Consider the following 16915-nt stretch of genomic DNA (forward strand, 5'->3'; position numbering starts at 1 on the left):
TACTAACCACACTCCTTCTAATACATCCCAGAATGGCATTGGCTTTCTTGACCACAAGAGCACATTGCTGGCTCATGGTCAATCTTCCATCTGTTAGGATCCTCAGGTCCTTTTCCCCTTCACTGCTCTCCAACAGGTCAGTCCCCAACCTATGCTGACACCTGGGGTTGTTCTTTCCCAGCTGCAGGACTCTATATTTGCCCTTGTTGAACTTCCTTAAATTTCCCCTTCTCCAGATCTCCAGCGTGTCCAAGTCTTGCTGAATGGCAGCACGACTCTCCTGTGTGTCAGCCACTACACCCAGTTTGGTGTCATCGGCAAATATAAATGAAGATAAAACTCCTGAGTATCAAAAGTGAAAATAGTTACATATAAAACATATATCTGTGCTATGTTTGTTTGTTTGTTTGTGTGTGTGTGTGTGTGTAGATGCTTCTAAAATGCTAGAAGGCATAATGAGTTTGAATTAGATTGAATAAAATCTTTTATTATCTCAGGAGATGATGCCATTTTTTCCTGTAGCTGTATTGTTAGCTTTCCATTTTCTGCTTTTGTTCATTTGTTTGTTTCTCCTGAACTAGATGTACAGTAAGTATTCAGGTTCAGCAGCAGAAGGTTCTATCCAAAGGACAACTAAGATGGCAGCACCATGCTTTCCAAAGAGATAATGAGGGTTATGCAACCTACTAGCAAATAGAACTACCAGCAAGCCTTTGGAGTTTCATCAATACATGTAAAAAAATAAACCCATATAAATACTTACTCTAACCTTTCACCTTTTTCTACCTATTTTGTTTGGATCCTCATTCAACACTAAAGGATGACAGCTTCTCAGAGATTCTGTTTGGGAGTCAATCTACATACACAGTTACTTCTGTCAAACTATTCACAGCCAGTCTTTTTCCTCAGAAACAGATCTTCAACAATCATCATTTAGGTACACCAGGAGCCCAGTCTGTCTGTTCTCTGTGTGCATCCCAACATAACATACATTCCTTGCCTGATGTTTTGTATCTCAGCTGGTATTTAGCAGCTGTAAGGGTCATAAGTTGAACTGCTGAAACATGATTCCAGATAATTATTTCTCCAGCAGCTTTCTTCTCCTGCAGCTTTTGAAAAAGCCATAAAAAGGAATCACTACTGTGTGAAAACTGTGGTTAATACCCATAGGTATCAAAAGATTAAGTTTCTATACAAGACTGCATTGTGTTAAAAGCTCTGGTAATGCAAGAACTCCCTTTTTGTACCAAAATATAAGAAAAAGAGGATCTCAAAACAGAATGTGGACACAAACCTGTGTCCAAAATGAAACTCTAAGCAAAACTAGTCTTTTCCTGAACACTAAGTCTCACTCTTGAGACTTGGTGTTCAGGAAAAGACCAAGAAAGGTCAGAAACCAGAGAGAAGGAGTACAAAAGGCCACATGCATACATGAGAGCAGTGACCTTGAGAATAATGAGACACAGTCTGGCAAATAGGTTAAAGAGAAAGCCATTAGGTTGTGGTCTGAAATGCCATCTGGACTGCAGGTAAGGAAAGTCTTGGCAGCTGCAATATTCACTTGTGTTTAGGGAAACAGGACTTATTATATTCTTTGTAAATATGCAGAGCTACATTACAACTCCTGACTCTGTTATCTGAGTGGGTTCCCCTTGGTAGGTAGTTATCTGCTTGAGTCAAAGAAACTCTGCAATCACAATTAAATTTAAGAGGCCAAGCAGAGAAGACTAATTTCAATGCAAATTAAAGCAGTAAAACCAAATGCAAAACAAAATAAAATATTAATTTTTATCTGTTAGGAAAGCACAACAGTGTTTGTTCTGGACTATAGTCGTTAGAATATAAAATGTTGACACATAACACAAATGATTTGACAAGAGCAGATGTGAGTGTGTGGACTCTTGTGTTTGTTATTATGACAGACAACATTTGTTGCATTTGATAAAGTTCTTTAGGAAGTGCCTGGGTGAGATGAAACCTGCACAGGTGGAAGACCTTCAGCCTTCTTGCACAAGATCATTAGCTGCTGAAACAATTTCTTAAAAGCAATAAAATTATTTCCTGATAGCCTGTAGCAGAAATACATATTCTTTTCCCCAAACTTTGGAGCACCAGTGAGTGAAAACTGTAATATCATGATGTTATATTTTAGAAGAAAAGCATAGATAGGCATAGAATCATAGCATTGTCAGGTCTGGAAGGGACCTCAAGGATCATCTAGTTCCACCCACCCTGCCATGATCAGGGACACCTCACATTAGATCAGGTTGCTCGGAGCCACATACAGCCTGGCCTTAAAAAACTCCAGGGATGAGGCTTTTACCACCCCCCTGGGAAACTTGTTCCAGTGTCTCACCACCCTCATGGTAGAGAACTTCTTCCTAACATCCAATCTGAATCTAGCCACTTCTACTTTTGCTCCATTCCCTCTAGTCCTCTCACTACCCAACATCCCAAAAAGTTACTTGCCAGCTTTCTTGTAGCCCCCCTTCGGATACTGGAAGGCCACAATAATGTCTCCTCGGAGCCTTCTCTTCTCCAGTGTGTTTCCAAATTTTCTTCTCTATTTCACAGTCTTTGGATTTCATCACTTTGCTTCTCCACAGGAGCAGGTGGTCACTATTTAGTTCTTGCATGAGAATATGGTTTCATTGTGAAAAAAAACCAAACAAAAAGGTCACAGTTTATTTCACTCCATATATCCTAAATATGCTCACGTTAAAGTGGTTCTTTACTAAGCTATTTATTTACTCCAGCAAAAGGACACTTGTGTCTTAATTAAAATATTATACATGGTACAACCAATCTTGCTTCAGTCTGTCAGTTTTATTGAGTCTTCCAGTCAGCCTAAATCCTCACCAACAACTTCTTTCCAAGTTCACAAAACATGCAAGAGGAAACAAACTTCGAATTAGAATGTATGCAATTAATTTCTTTGCCTTGATAACAAGGACAAACAGGGAAGACAGAAAGATAAGGTTTCAGATAGGTCATATTTAAATGTAACAGAATCAGGAATGTTTCTTCCCTAAGAAAGCATATAACGAGTGAGTCTTTGGCGTGGTGTTGCCATACATAAGTAAAATGCATGTGGCAGCTTCTACCTTCATGCAAACACAATCAGGCTTTTAACTTTTGAGTGGTGTTAGGTTGCCTGTAACCATCTAAATGAGAAATTTGCAGAGTAATTAAACCAACTGGCAATTTTCTGAACATTAAATTAGCAGAGAGTTTGGGTGTTATAAGACATAAGCTGGAAAGATGGACCATGGCATGAGTGTAAAACAGGCTACCAAGCTCAGAAGTTACTTTTCAAAGGCTGAAACTCTAATCTGGTGGCAAATCACAACTGAAGTTTCTTGAATATTGATGCCAGGCCTAGCACTGCTTAGTACTCAATAAACATTGTGGGTAATGGGATTGAATTCATCTTCACTAAGTTTGCGGATGACATCAAATTGGGAACACAGGTCATGTGGAGGTTTCACCTTGGCTGTCCACCAGGTACCCACTACGCTATTCCATTATGCCACTTCCATCAGCAGGACAGAGAGAGAAAATATGAAGAAAAACACATGATTAAGGAGAAAAGCTGGGAGATTACTTACCAATTACCATCACAGAGAAAACAATTTCACTTGAGAAAATTAATTTATTGCAAATTAATTGTAAGAGGCTAAGATAGTGAGGAATGAAAACAAACCTAAAAATACCTTCTCCCCACCCTCCTCTTCTTCCCAGGTTCAGCTTCATTCCTAACCGTTTCTTGTTCCCCATCTCTGTGTGGTACAGGAGGATAAGAAAACGGGGCACGTGTTCAGTTCATACTGCTTTGTCTCTGCCACTCCTTCCTCCTCATGCTCTGCTCCAGCATAGGGTCCTTCACATGGGATATAGTCTTTAATGAACTTCTCCAACATGAGTCCTTCCCATGAGCTCTTTGAGAACTGCTTTTGTGTGGATCCATGACACAGACCTTCAGAAACAGATTGCTCCAGAGTGGATCCCTCACAGGCCACATCTTCCAGGAGACCCTTCAAGAATGGAGTCTGCATGGACTACAGCTTCCTTCAGAGCATGTCTATCCACAGCAGCATAGAGTCCTCCATGGGCTGCAATGTGGATATCTGTTCTAATGTAGTCCTCCATGGGTTGCAGGCAGAAAATTTTCTTCACTGTGGTCTTCTCCATGGGCTGCAGGGAAACCCTTGTTCCACTGCTTAGACCATCTCCTCATCCTCCTTCTTCACAGATATTGGTGTTTACATAGTTGTTTCTCTCACATTTTTTCACTCCCTTCTCACACCTGCAGAGCATTTGCACCTTTTCTTAAATATGTTGACATACAGGCGCTATTAATGTCATTGCCTCAGCTTTGGCCAGTGATGGGTCTGTCTTAGAACCAGCTGGAATTGCTGTTGTCTGACATGGGGGCAGCTTCTGGTGGCAGAAGCCACCCCTTGCTGGCTGCCAAAACCTTGACCTATAGGTCAATATGTCAGAAAGAAGAGCCACCATATAGAGGGATCTTGACAGGATACAAGACTGGGCCAGCAAGAATTGCAGGTGGTTTAACAATGATAAATGTGAAGTCCTGCACCCAGGATTCAATAGCTTCAAGCAGAAGTACAGGCTAGGGTCTGACTGAATGGGAGCAGCACTGCTGAAAAGTCCCTGGGGGTCTTGATGCTCAGCAAGTAAATTTTAGTGGCACTCTACAGTCCTGTACAGTTTCAAACTGTATGTTTCTGTTCTTGATATATAGAAAATTATCTTTTGTCATTAAAATCATTGCTAGCTGTTAGTCATTCCAGAAAGTGGAAGGTGTCAGTATCTCTTGGGTTAAATTATTGTCCTTTTGGCAATATCACAAACACAATTCTCCCATTAAATGTGAACATTCAAAAGTAATGCCTCTGAAAGAGGAAGGCAAAACAAAAATTAGCAGGACAGTGATCATAAGGGAGGGAAAGGGAAGCTCCTACAGAAAGTAGTAATAGATTGACAGTGCCCACTCCCCAGGTTACACAATCTGAATGCAAAGGATGTGAAATGGAGACAGACAATATGCCACTTAGCTGAATATATGAGAAATTCTATGGATCTGGATTAAGTATCTTAGCATATCACTTAATGCCTTTAGAAGCAAAATGAGGATCGACTTTCCTGTCTGAACCAAGCCAATTAGCTATCTAACCTTGTAAAACACAATTTCTTTTGTGACCTGGAGCAGGCTGCCCTTAAATTAACAGAATTAGGGATAACTCCACAAGGTATAACAGCTTTGTTTTTCAAGGAACAAAAGGTGAATGTCAAAAGATTTGAAAAGCCAGTTTAGTTTATTTAAACACCGCAAACAAATGCAAACGACATTCAAATTGCACAGCCTTCATTCACTGATTTCATTATTTTTGTAAAACAAGAACAAAACTACTTTAAAAAATAAAAGTAAGATACATGCCACTGTGGTGGCCAGACTACCACTCTGTTTCTCTTTCAACTTCCAGCAGTGTCTTGACTCTCTTTTTCCATAGAATTTGTTGACTGTGATGCTGCATAACCAACACAATTCAAGATGCTTGAGAAATGAAATGTTTCCATAAATATCTTCCATATGTGTTTTGTTGCCAAGTGGAATTTTGTCCTGACTATCCCAAGGGCTGTAGGAAAAGGATTTAAGCTGGAAGATACATTAAAAATTCTGAAGACTTTTATCTCTTCCTACTTTGCCAGTTGTGGAATATTCACTTCTAGGAATACAGTGCTGTGGAATCAGAGGTGGGTGTTGTACTCCAAAAAATGCTAAGTTCAAGTTAGTGGATTTTGGTGTAGTTACATTTTATCCATAGGGATGTCACAGAAGATGTAGATTCAAGTTTTTTAGCATAATCAGGAGATTGTGTCAAGAGTCACCTGACCTGGTTTTAATAGATGGAAGAGAGAAAATTTATCGCATGATTAACTTCCAGGATTGGGAAATTACAAACTGCATGTCATTGAAATAAAGATTCTGTGTGGAGAAATAATGTATAGAATCCTTAGAATCCATAGAATACCAGGTTGGAAGTGACCTCAAGAATCATCTAGTCCAAACTTTCAGGTTAAGAATAGCTTAACCTTAAGAATAGCTTAAGAATTACTCAGCCTGGAGAAGAGGAGGCTCAGGGGAGACCTCATTGCTCTCTACAACTGCCTGAAGGGAGGTTGTTGTAGACAGGCGGGGGCTGGTCTCTTCTCCCAGGCAACCAGCACCAGAACAAGAGGACACAGTCTCGAGCTGCACCAGGGGAGGTTTAGACTGGATGTTAGGAAGAAATTCTTCACAGAGTGGTTGCCCATTGGAATGGGCTGCCCAGGAAGGTGGTGGAGTCACCATCATTGGAGGTGTTTAGGAGGAGACTTAATGGGGTCTTTGGTACCATGGTTTAGTTGATTAAGTTGTGTTGGATGATGGGTTGGTTGCGATGATCTTGAAGGTCTCTTCCAACCTGGTTTATTCTATTCTATTCTAATACAGTTTAAATTAGATTGTCCAGCACCCTGTCAAGCTAGGCTGTGCAGCAGAACAGAAGCCTTGGTTCCCCCCCATTTTCACTAATTTTTACATTTGTAGCTCTAGTGACCTGCTCAGTGTCATTCTGAGCTCTGTAATTAAGTGAATTGTTAATCCTTCATTCGGTTAATCATTAAGTTACTAGTCAACTTTTTGATGTATCATATGCTATTGAGAAATTTGTAATTCCTACTAAATCAAAATCATGCCAAAATTGCTCATCTGACACATGTAAACTAAACTGGCCTGGATTTGTGAACAGCTTTATCTCAGCCAGCTGTGGCATCTGAGGAAAAGGAACCAGGTACCACACAGAGAGATGGATTAAATACTTCTAAAAATCAGTAACTGAGGTATCGGAATGCTCAAGGATTGAGATTTAGCACACCAAATGTCTTACTGCCTTTACATAAATCAAGAGCATGGCCTCAGCCAGAATAGAGCATGCAGGCAGCATACCTCCAAATGAGAGCTGCAAGAAAATTGGGACTCTTCTCCCCATTCCTTCCTGCCCACAAGTCAGTAAGTCCTAAGGCTGAGAATTTAAGATTGAAAAAATGTTTTGACACTCATGTGATCATCAGGGAGGCAAGCAATAGTACTTCTGGAAGAGGCTATATATAGCATCCTTTCTTCCTTAAACCAATATATTATGATTTCTATGTTCCGATGACCTTTAGATGGTCCATGTGCCTGTCTGAGGAAACAATACCAGGAAAACAAATATATCATTGAATTATAGCCTTAATTCTAATATCTTTAAAATCTGATTGAGCTATTCTGAGAAAATGGCTTTTTCTAAATCTAACTGCTTCATACTAATGTAATAGTTACTGGAGAACCTGAACTTTCAACAAGACAGAGGCCTCCTTTTCTGGTAGTTTCATTAGTGATATGCTGAGGAAAGTGAAATCATAGGCTATGTACCTTGAGGGTCTGTAAAAATGGTCAAGTGAAAGACTTTGAGGGAGTTCAGGAGTTGTCACCTTGTGCAATAGGTCTCCAAGGGCAGCTTTATAATCACAAACTATGGCACTGTCAATGTCTGGCAATTTTTGGTTCACCTAGGATAAAAGGGTTCACTTTCCTTGCTTGCGGTTATCAGGCATTTGAAATATGATGTCAATCAAATTTCCCACACCAGCAGGAAGGAATACAGAGCAAAATACAAGAAAATCTGAGTTGAAACCATTGCAATCAAGCTTTTGTCCTTGTCTGAAGAAGCTTGGTTCTATCAAGCAGTATAAATTCAGGAGGAGCTCTTGCAACACTGCTTCCACAAACCACTTTTCAGTGGTTATTTGTGGCTCCCATGATATCTAGATATTCAATACCCTATCAAGTCAATACAGTTATGAAGAAACAAGGAGTCTAGAAACTTTAGGAAATACAATTGAAATAAGTTTTGAAGCCAGGGCATCCAATGTCAATTTAATTTCAGATTTCTTTTTATTTATTTATTTTTTTACTATGCATTTCTTATCATTAGGAATTACAAAACAAACTTTTCAAAGCAAATCAAGATGAAATTGCTCCCTAATGGACAATATATATTTATATTTTTTCTGTTGTTCCAAGTTAAATTTAGTTAACACTCTCTGAAGGAAAGTATTTATTTTGATGAAGTTGTATTTTCAGGGAGTTTTACTTTTTTCCATTTGTGTTTGCAAATAGTGGATGTATTTAGGTCTGCTCAGTACTTCATCTGCTGAAGTGATGTCTTGCTCTTGGCTATTTTTAATTCTTTCCTTTGATACAAAGGTAGTGCATACTTTCATCTCTTTGTGGGTAAGATCACACACATATTTAATGAGGATACAACAAAGTCCCAGCTATGATTAAAAAATGTCCTACATCATCAAACTGTCTTGGCCCCACGTGACTTCCAAATTATAGTAAATATACATAGCAACTTCAACTCTATCAGTGAATCAAGGGATGTATGTCAGCATTTTGATTCATCACATTTTAAACCACAGTAGAATTTCAGCACTAAAATTGACTCTAGACACAGTTTAAATATTGCCTTGTCTGCTAAACCCATGCAGACTTCAGAATACTTTTAAATTACTACAGAACTTTCTTTTGTTAATGTGCTCCAGTGTTTCAGTGTTTCCTGGTGGACACCAATAAATTTTGGAGCTCACTTACAGAAAAAAAATGATACATATGGGGGTTGTATTAGATAACCTTTGGAGGTTATCTAATCCTGCCATGATTAGGGACACCTCACACTAGATCAGGTTGCTCAGAGCCACATCCAGCCTGGCCTTAAAAAACTCCAGGGATGAGGCCTCCAGCACCTCCCTGGGAAACCTTTTCCAGGGTCTCATCACTTTCATGATGAAGGACTTCTTCCTAAGATCCAATCTGAATCTAGCCACTTCTAGTTTTGCTCCATTCCCCCTAGTCCTCTCACTACCTGACGTCCTAAAAGGTCCCTCACCAGCTTTCTTGTAGGCCCCCTTCAGATACTGGAAGGCCACCATAAGGTCTCCTTGGAGCCTTCTCTTCTCCAGACTGAACAACCCCAACTCTCTCAGTTTGTCTCCATAGGAGAGGTGCTCCAGTATTACCATGGCCAAACCATATTTGACATTGTAATGCCTAAAAAGTGGTATTCTCTGCTAGCATAGAATTGTTTTCAATATTGATGCTTGTATATTTTAATCCCCACAGAATATCTAATCAAAACAAAACTCTGGTTTGTAATTTGAAACTGATGAAAATTGACAGGGAGAAGGAACAAATCATATGCAGACACCACCGAGGTCACGTTTTGTTGGTACTAAAGCTCAGGGAAGTCATATATTAGTTGTAAGAAATATGTAGTTCACAACCATAAAATTACTTTTTTTTGAATGCAATATATGGCTACTTTTCCAAAAGGTCTGAAAATTAGTCACCCTGAAGGGAAAACCATAGATGAAAGAGGGAAAGATTATTCAGGGCTGTACTGGCTCTGGCTAGGATGGAGTAGCTTTCCTCATAGCATTGCATTTGGTGTTGTGCTCTGTATTTGGGATAAAACAATGTTAACGGCACATCAGTGTTGTGATTACTGCTGAGTAGTGCTCACACAGCATCAAGGCTGTGTCTTCAAACCGTTCCTTTTCTTAGAGGGATGGTCAGCAGGCTGAGAGGGGACAGAGCCAGGACAGCTAATCCAAATTGATCAAAGGAATGTCCCATACCATATGTCATGCTCAGAAATAAAAGCTATGAGAACAGAGAAGGCAGGGCCTGTTCATAATCAAGGCATTCATATTCCCAAGCAACTGCCATGAGTGCTGAGGATCTGCTTCCCAGGAAGTGGTTAGGAATCTGCCTGATGGAAAGTAGGGAATGAATTTTTCTTTGTGTTTTGCATCTACATGACCCTTTTGCTTTTCTTATTAAACAGGCATTATTTCAACCTACAAGTGTTTCCATTGTATTTTCTCCCCCTGTCCACTATCCAACGTGGCTGGTCACAAATTCCATCAGAAGTAGGAAAAAAGCTCAGACTGGCTTCCCACATGCCTCCAGAATTTTCAAACTAAGACACTAGCAGGTGCTCTGAAGAGACCATAGGATGAAAGTCTTCAAAGGACAAAGTGTGACATGCTTCTACTTCCTACCTTTTCCAGCCAGCAATGCAATCCAAGCAGACAGATAGCAAAGAAACAAAAAACCCCACCCCAAATACCTACTAATGACTTCCAAAACAGAACACATTTGAAGCTGATATCCACACACTTGGTTGAATCATGGTATTGAAGAACACATTTGAAGCTGATATCAACACATTTGGTTGAATCACCGTATTCCATCATATCTTTAGCAGTTTGTCACCAACACATGTAAAGCTTTTGGAAGGCAATCTGCAGACATTTTGTGTAATTGCTCCTTTGTTTGTTCTGTGCCTTAAAAGGAGACAATATTATACCTTTCAATTTCTAAAGACTTTCAGAAAAGTGAAGGTTATTCTCAAATAAGAATCAAGAAGACTAAAAGTATGAATGTGACAGTTGCTGAAAAAGCAAACAAAAAACCAAACCAAACAAAGCCAAACAAACATCAACTACAACAAAATCCACCAAAATCTAGATTTGTCACCATCCTTCAGTGAATAGACAATGACCTAATAAATTGCTAGATGGTAATGACCAAAACAAAGAGCACAGGAAGTTCCACCTCAGCATGAGGAGACACTTCTTTACTGAGAGGGTGCTGGGGCACTGGAACAGGTTGCCCAATGAGGCTGTGAAGTCTCCTTGGGAGACTTTCCAAACCCACCTGGATGAATTCCTGTGTGGCCTGCCCTAGGTGATCCTGCTTTGACAGAAGGGTCAGACTCAATGATCTCTGCAGGTCCCTTCCAACCTCTATCATTCTGTTTTTCTGTGAAAACACTGCTGAACTCAGTTTCTAACTCAGTCATCCTTTGGAATTTTACTTCACTCCATAAACTTTGTACATTTGCTGGTGATATTTACATTTTCCAAATCTAAGAATATGACCTAGAAGTCAAAGGAATTTCTGAAGCTTAGACTGCTGTCTTAAAGTCATATCCAGGTCTAGAACACAGATTATTTAATGTGTTTATATTATCTGAAATCTGAGCCTATTTGATATATTATCAAGAATACAACAACAATATTTCTCTCTATATTTTTTTTCTTTTAATAATGGAAGAGGGAGATTTTCAGTTGACTAAGAGGGTGGAGATCTGGTAAACTGGAGAGAGTGAAATATCACTGCAGAAATTATGTCACACTAAAGTTAACACCAAATGTGAAACACATTTCTATGTTTCAGACTTTGACTCTAATCTGAAATTGAACCACAAACATCCAGACAAGTACCAAAGTAGTCCAAGTAGCAAAATGGCTCAGGGAACAAGAATGACCTTTTGTAATAGCTTCCTATTTCAATTTATTTCAAAGCAGATAGTAAAAATAAGGGCCATGCAAAGGATTCCACACTGTAATAAACAAAAATTGCATTTGTTTCAGCTTGTTATGTCATCACATCCTTTCCTTTTAGCCCTGATAGCACTAATGTCTGCTCAAAGCTGCAGTCATTTGCCTTATGATGAATGAGTTACTGGCCTCATATGAGTGTAACTCATATAGATGGGAATCACCACATGAAGGCCATCATTATTACTGGTGTTAATTGTCAGATAAAAGATAATGTAATAAAAGACTAAGTAATGTGATGGATTTGTGTTGCTGTGGTATCTTGTATATATGTAGATAGATTATTAGCTACCTTTTAATTACCCAGACAGCAAGAATGATGTAAGAAATTGAAAGAATAATAATCTCATGCTTTGTGTGCATTCAAATGTTATCTAATGCAAAATCTTTATTGTCACCCAGGAGCTCTCTTCATAAATCATTGCGAGACGATAGCAAAAGTCCTCAGCAGTCAACATCTGAAGTGATTAGTTTCCTCAACCTTGACTCTGAAAGCTATTTGCTGTAATTATACTGAAGACATGACTTTGTCAAACCTGAAACATTGCCATGCATATTCTACATGGAGGTCTCCATTCTTTCCCTTGGACACTTTTTTTGTTTGTAGTCAGTGGAAGTTCTGTGAGCAAAACAGAAATTACAGATGATCTCTTAGGGATAATTAGTCTGGCACAACAACTAGTTTGTGAACAACCACTTCCAGAATTTTCTAATGCTGTCAGAAGGCACTGCTCATTTCTTATCTTTCTTCTTTTCCAGCCAGTTGTCTCCTAATAAATCAAAGTTATTTTCTTTCCTAACTAGTCTACATCAGATTTTACAAAGTCTTTCTTAAATTCAAATGTATCTTTGTCAGGAAAGAGATTTAAACAGCTTTCAGACTTCTCCACCCTAATGCACACTTGCACACATATATGTTTGGTATACAATAGTGGCACAGCTTAGTTCATGGATAGTCTTAACAACTGAAGAGAGGTTGGCTTTCTTCCCTACACTCACCTCCATGACATTATTCTCAATTAAGGTCAAGGGATTAGTTCTTCAGAACCATTGCATTGTGTCACCAGTGATTCCTAAAGAGCTATATAAATGCAGATGAGGGAATGAAAAGAACAGAGAAGGAGATGAGATGGTGTACAGAGCTCCGTTCGGTCACCAGAATCAGGATCCTTGACCTTTGCCAGCCCTCACACTGATTTCTAGTGAAACAAGTAGCTTTCCCTGTATCTCAGCTCCTGTATTTAGATAAATTACACACTTTTCTTTGTTTCCTGTCATTAAAATCTAGATTGCAAAGTATTAAGGCAGCAAATTACAGTGTGTCAAGCATAAACAGGACCTTTATCTGAGCTGAGGACTTCAGATGGTTTTACAGTGTAATAATAGAAAAAAAACCCATAATATAATTGTCATAAATATGATTAGACTTTCAGTATTAATAATATCTAGTAAATTCTGAAAACTTTTTAAACCATAACATTTTCGCTAGAAGATAATGTTGCACTTTCTGTGTTGTGCATTAAACTTCAATTAAGGTGTGAAACAACAGGACAATAGAGGGAAAGGGCTAAATTTCAGATGTAACTGTCGTGGTTTTAGGCTATGCCTTTAAAATTTAGTTACAGATCTTGAGCAGAGAAGTAGAAAAATATAAATAAATCACTATTGGGTGTAAAAAGGAGAACAAAAGATTATTGTAAACTAATTCATTGGAGAGATAGCTGCTATAAAATTAGCTGTACAAAACCAATTCTTTCTCTTTTCTGATCTCTTCTCTGCTTGCTTCACTCAGGAGAGATTAAACTGCTTCTTTTTCTGGTTGACCTTGGCTGTGTTGTTTAGTTAAGTCTAACTGTGCTTTCTCTCTGCTCCTCCTCTCTCTTGGGACAGGGAGATAGGGGAAGGCAGGGGAATGGCTTCCCTGGTCTCTGAGCAGGGGCTTTTTGTGTTGTCTGTTAACTGTAAATATCTGCATAATATTGTAAATACTGTATATTTTGTACATATTCATTGCATTCCATTGTAGAGCGTACTTTTGCTTGTAAATACAGCTTCCATTTGCTTCTGAGTTGGTCTGGCAAAGTTAATGCTGTGGGGGGGCGTAATTTCAACCCACCAGAGTAACTCACCGATTATCAGAGTTTCAAGCCCTTCCTTCCATTATTTGCAAACTCACTAGCAATTACCCTGACTACTCTGCCCTGGTGAGGTCACATCTCAAATATTGTCTCCATTTCTGGGCCGCTCAGTTCAAGAAGGACTTCAGGGAACTGCTTGAAAGAGTCCAGCGCAGAGCAACAAAAATGATTAAGGAAGTGGAACATCTCCCTTATGTGGAAAAACTGAGGGAGCTGGGGCTCTTCAGCTTGGAGGAGACTAAGGGATGACCTCATTCATTTTTATAAATATGTAAGGGGTGAGTGCCAAGAAGTTGGAGCCAGGCTCTGCTTGGTGATGATCAATGACAGGACAAGGGGCAATGGGTAAAAGATGAGGCATAGGAAGTTCCACGGAAACATGAGGAAAAAAAAATTCACTGTGAGCATGACAGAACACTGGAACAGGCTGTGCAGGGAGGGGGGGTTGTGGAGTTTCCTTCTCTGGAGATATTCAAGACCTGCCTGGATGCATTTGTGTGTGATCTGCTCTAGGTCATCCTGCTCTGGCAGGGGGGTTGGACTGGGAGGTCTTTCAGGGTTCCTTCCATCCTCTAGCATTCTGTGATTTTATTTCCAATTGGCTTTTCCCCTTGACTCACTATAGGCCCCTTTCCCCCCATATCCTATAAGCAAGTTAAGCAGTTTGTCTGAAGCGATGTGGAGGCTCTAGCTCATTTGTGATGTGGAACCTCCCTTTATGACTCTTTCACTGTTGGGAGAGATGGGCTAGATGAGATAATAAGAAAATATGAGGATTTTAATTGCTGAATAATTATTGCTAGCATAGTTGGCAAAATGTAACTCTCTGAAGGGTTTGGGGAAAACATTAAAAGTCTGTGTGCAAAAGTAGCCATCATGAAGTGTGTTAGGCCTCTATAAAATAATGTTGATAATAAAATAATTAAAGGGCACTTTGGGGTATGGATGAAAGCAATGCTTTATAAAAAAAAATAAATTGCCACTTTCTTAAATTGCTGAATTAATAAAAAGTAGTCATAAAAAAAAAACAAAGAAAAAATATTTGATTTAATACATTGTCATTTTGTGTAACTTAGAATTATTGAAGTAATAAAGTTGAAATGGGGAGTTAGATAACCTTTATTGCACTATTACTCTTTTTGCTTGCAAGAGGACTTTTAGGCATCCATTTTAAAAAATACAAGGATACAAGGTAGCTAATAACTGCTAGATTTTTTTGTCACCCTTGTTAATTCTGCTAATTAAAGTTTATGTCCTGAAATGTAAAGCAATACCCGTTGCAGTGCAAGAAGAGCTTCCACATAAATTGTGATGAATCGCATTTAAATCACGTAGGTATTTTCCAGGAGAAAATTTGGAATTACAGAATAAAAAAAGCACTCTTGTTACACCATACATTTCTCACAAAGTACAAGAAAGCTGAAATTTTCCCATGGTTGTACTAACTGCATACAATCTGTTTGTGCCCCAGTTTCAGGTTGCACTGAATGTAGAGGTTTGTAAAGAAACATTATTGACCAGTAAATGCAATTGACCAATTCTGTCCATCATATATTAGGAAAAGAACATTGTCCAGCCCCTCTCTTACGATTATGAAAAGATAATCAAAAAAGAATACCAAGAGATTTATCTTGGTTCTAAGCCTCAGATCTAAAAGTATTGGGGAAATTCAATCACAGTATCAGAGTATCACAGTATAACTTAGGTTGGAAAGGACCTCGAGGATCATCGAGTCCAACCTATCAACATAGACCCCATGACTAGACCATGGCACCAAGTGCCATGTCCAATCTCCCCTTAAATGCCTCCAGGGTCAATGACTCAACCACCTCCCTGGGCAATCCTTTCCAATGATGAATGACTCACTCGGTCATTAGCCCATTAGTGTATTAGATTTAAAGGAAACGTTCAATTTCTGTAGTAAAAAATAGATAAGGATTTTCTTTTTTCACTAAGATTTTTTTTTCCCTATTGTCTTACCCATGGACAAGCTTGGACTGACACCTGAGTAACATTCTTCTTCCCTGATTTTCTTTTGCCAGCTTTGTGGCTGGGTTTCTTGAAGTGACCTAGTTCCTGTTTAATACTTGTCCATAATTCTTTGCCTTGTCTTGCAAAACTTCATTGAGTTAAGTTGCTTTCATATGCAAGGGTTCTAAATCTCACTCTTCATGAGAATTTATTGTTCTTAGGACTGGGACAAGTAATATATGTCAGCCATCCAATTAGTTTCCTGTAATGCACTTTTCAATTGCAATGCTATTGCAACAGATCATTGCAGAGTTAATCGGGCTGACTGCAGCAAGCAGGCATACACAACTGGGGAGGGTTTCTTTCCACCACAGTTGGATACCTCAGTATTTCTTCATGTGGATCTTGTTTTCTGTATATTATGACTTGGTCCTACTAATCTAGTCAGGAAAAATATCCTCAGTATTTCTTCTGATTCAGACTGAATGTTAGGAAGAAGTTCCTCACCATAAGGGTGGTGAGAAACTGGAAGAATTTGCCCAGGGAGGTCGTAGAAGCTCCATCCCTGGAGGTTTTTAAGGCCAGACTGGATGTGGCTCTGATCTAGTGTGAGGTGTCCCTGCCCATGGCAGGGGGGTTGGCACTAGATGATCCTCAAAGTCTCTTCCAACCCTAGCAATGCTATGATTCGATGATTCTGATTCTATGTAATAAAATTTGTAAAAGTAAACCTTATCTACAAGTTCCATTTGCAGCTGTTAATCTGAAGAAGCTGAATATTCATTTCAACTTTTGACATGTTAAAAGGTAAAACAATTGGAGAGTTCCAACATATCAGTAATCACAATAGTTAGTTCTCAAAAGCTTTAAACTTCAATCATGATTCTCTCCATTCTGGTACACTAGTTCACGAGACATGAGATCTCACTTTTACAGCATATTTCTTCTTTCTCTCAATTCTGAAACCCTTATTCACTTAAATCTGTCCAATGAGTTGATTAAATAGCAGGCTGAAAGAGTTTTTCCATAGCAGTATACTAAATGAAGATTCACAGGGCCTCAGCACCACTATAATCACAGAAAAAATATTATAAAATAACTAGATGAAATCATGAATGATAATAACTTAAAAGACTAGGAGTTTTTTTTCTCTTTATTGAATAATTAGCAAAAAAATTCCCATACACAGAGCCAGAAGATAAACTAGAACAAGTTTTGATCTTGTCAGATACTTCCACAGATAAATACAGAATTGAAGTTGGCTCTAACCAAGAACAGCTACGGAATTT

This window comes from Melanerpes formicivorus, unplaced genomic scaffold, assembly GCF_026170545.1.
Source record: "Melanerpes formicivorus ecotype bairdi unplaced genomic scaffold, bMelFor1.0.p_v2 SCAF_265, whole genome shotgun sequence".
Lineage (NCBI taxonomy): Eukaryota > Metazoa > Chordata > Aves > Piciformes > Picidae > Melanerpes > Melanerpes formicivorus.